This window comes from Octopus bimaculoides, chromosome 3 (genome assembly GCF_001194135.2).
Source record: "Octopus bimaculoides isolate UCB-OBI-ISO-001 chromosome 3, ASM119413v2, whole genome shotgun sequence".
NCBI classification, from domain to species: domain Eukaryota; kingdom Metazoa; phylum Mollusca; class Cephalopoda; order Octopoda; family Octopodidae; genus Octopus; species Octopus bimaculoides.
In genome coordinates this window covers 131,627,776-131,631,145 of record NC_068983.1, presented here as the reverse complement: position 1 = coordinate 131,631,145, position 3,370 = coordinate 131,627,776, and the positions used below count along the sequence as shown (strand labels likewise).

At 36.6% G+C, this 3,370-nt stretch overlaps 1 pseudogene; it reads right to left on the bottom strand.

Annotated features, from left to right (window-relative positions):
* Positions 1-366: 366 nt before the first annotated feature.
* LOC128247483 (5S ribosomal RNA) lies at positions 367-485 on the bottom strand (annotated as a pseudogene).
* Positions 486-3,370: the final 2,885 nt, after the last annotated feature.

Here is a 3,370-nt window from a genome sequence, read left to right as displayed (position 1 = left end):
TTTTAACATTTCTTAAAGCGACGAACTGGCAGAATCATTAGCATCCTTGACAAAATGCTTAGCGGCATCTTGTCCCTCTTTATATTCTGAGTTCAAATTCTTATTTTTTTACTGCCCACAAGGGGCTAAACATAGAGGGGACAAACAAGGATAGACAAAGGGATTAAGTCGATTACATCGACCCCAGTGCGTAACTGGTACTTAATTTACCGACCCCGAAAGGATGAAAGGCAAAGTCGACCTCGGCGGAATTTGAACTCGGAACGTAGCGGCAGTCGAAATACCGCTAAGCATTTCGCCCGGCGTCCTAACGTTTCTGCTAGCTCCCCGCCTTTTTTATTTTTTATTTTTATTTATTTTTTTTTACGTTTACAACACCTGGGCTTCCCAAGCGGTCACCCATCTAAGTACTAACTAGGCTCGACTTTGCTTAACTTCGGTGATCGGACGAGAACCGGTGTTTTCAAAGTGATTTGAGTTCAAATTCTGCTGAGGTCGACTTTTCCTTTCATAAAATAAGTATTAGATGATCACTTAGGTCGTGTACTCGATTTAACCTCCCTCCCGAAAATGCTGGCCTTGTGCGAAGATGTTCTAACATTTCTTGCATTGCGAAAACAGCAAGACAAATTCTACCTAGTTGTTGAACTAGTAACAGATAGCAGCCAAGTCTTCTTAATATCACTCTGTTGGCTTAATTAAGAAAATGCCGCATCAGATACTTTAATTCTAGATTGCGTACGCTTATTTCTTCCTCTCGTATATACCAACGTGTACACATTCTTCTCTATCTCTAAGTGTAAATATATACCCTACATTGATTACATACTTTTCGTAATATACCGGTTCATTAAGATATACATATGTCTAAACATTTGAAGTACTAATGCCAACAACAGCAACACAACAAAAACAACTACAACAGTAATAAACTTTTCTATTATTGGCACAAGGTCTAAAACTTTGGGGAGAGGCGTTATGTCAATCACATCGACACCAGTGACCAAATGGTAATTATTTCATCGTCTCCGAAAGGATACAAGACACAGTCGAACTCAGAACGCACTGGCGGACGAAATGTCACGAAGTATTTTGTCCGGTGGGCTACTGATTCTGCCAGCTCGCCACCTTAACTACTACAGTGATAATGATTCTAAGTTTTGGCTCTAGGCCAGAAATTTTGGTGGAGGGTATGCGTCGATCACATCGACCCCAACTTTCAACTGGTACTTATTTTTTAGACCTTGAAAGGATGAAAAGCAAAGTTGACCTCGGAGATATTTGTACTCAGAGCGTAAAGACGAACGAAAGTGCTGCTATGCATTTTTCCCCAGCATGCATACTGAAACACCAATAATGAGGACAACATTTTTGTAGTAATATTTATATCAATAAAATGACTGATAAATTTATAATCAATTTACAAATATTGTAGCTTTTGTCCGTTTCGTTCAATGTCTTTTCAGCCCTTGTCAAGCATACTTGTGACAAAATCCGTTCCAGTCGTGAACATATATGTATGTATTGTATACGATGAACCATATTTCCAATCTGCCTTACTTTAACACAATAAATTGTTGTATCGAGGACATTTATTTGCTATTGCTAGTCCGTTCAGCAATTTCTGTATATTACAGGTGAAACACTGCCCCTTACAGAACATATATTCATGTCGGCAAAATCTTTAAAAGTCAGTTTGGAAGAACAGTTTAATCCTGAAGACCACCAGTAACACACCTATGAATTTATATAATCAAAAAAATTAATGTATCTTACTTTTACTCAATACATATACTACCGTTTAGATTCTTATGAACTTGAATTGTGTAGCTTTTCCACCACTTGCAGTAGAGGCTCTTTGCATGGTTGGTGATGTGTGTGTTGTGATAGCCTCAAGTTTTGCAAAGCTTAGAAGCGAATTCTTCAAATTGAGTTCAGAATGTTTTTTACTATAAGAGAGTAAAGAATATTGAGTGGAAGAAATTGGAGTGGTAATTAGTGATAGACTGGGCAAATATTTTTTTTTTTCCTTTTCAAGAATTTTCAAGGATATTTGAAGAGTTACCGTAAAACAATCATTTAAATATGAGCATCTTATGTGAATTAAATCTAAACACAGAAACTATATCGTGAGAACGAAATAGGCGCAGGAGTGGCTGTGTAGTAAGTAGCTTGCTTATCAACCACATGGTTCCGGGTTCAGTCCCACTGCGTAGCACCTTGGGCAAGTGTCTTCTACTATAGCCTCGGGCCGACCAAAGCCTTGTGAGTGGATTTGGTAGACGGAAACTGAAAGAAGCCCGTCGTATATATGTGTATATATATATATGTATATGTGTGTGTGTTTGTGTGTGTGTGTTTGTCCCCCTAGCATTGCTTAACAACCGATGCTGGTGTGTTTATGTCTCCGTCACTTAGCGGTTCGGCAAAAGAGACCGATAGAATAAGTACTAGGCTCACAAAGAATAAGTCCCGGGGTCGATTTGCTCGACTAAAGGCGGTGCTCCAGCATAGCCGCAGTCAAATGACTGAAACAAATAAAAGAGTAAAAGAGTAAAATGATTAGTTTAAAGAGGGACTACATAGACAATCGGTCTGCTAGGAACAGCAGTCACCTATCCTCATTTCATATCACACTGTTTTAAAATGTAAAATCCATGAGGAATAGTAATCCTAACGTTTCTTTCCCTTCAGCAGTTTAATTTTTAACAAAACATGAAAACGCTGTTTTCCCCAATTATCTCTATATCAATACCCGAAAATTCACCTTCTGTAAACAAGTATGTTTACAGAATCAAGTCATAATTCTATTACGAAGAAAATTCTAAATTTGTTAGAACATTGAAACTTTGCTAAATGTCAAAATGCTAGAGATAATTAGATGTTAAGATAATTTTTCTGACTTTTATCATTGTGTTTACGTTGAAACCTTTCTAATATTTTACATCTTTCAATCGATTTCATATTCGATCATCAGATGTCTTTTTCTTGGTACTAAACCGGATTTCAAGTAGATTCTTTTTTTTTTTCAGATGTGTACATAGTACTGCACTGGATTCCAAGTACAGTCTCATACCAGATTATATATATTGTATACCACTCTGGGTTCGAACTAGATATTTATTTTTAGATATGCACATAGTACCAGACTGCATTTTATCTAAAATTTTACATAATAGAAATATTTTAACTAGAGCAGTATTTTTGGATGTGTATACAGTACCGGACTTAATCCAGTGCGAATCTATATGAACATCCAGAAATAAGTCACCTGAAGATGTTCAGGTGTAAATATTGGAAATATTTCACCTCCATAGAGGTTTCAGTATATAAAAATAATAATCTTTAAGTTTATTATTTTTCAGAGTTA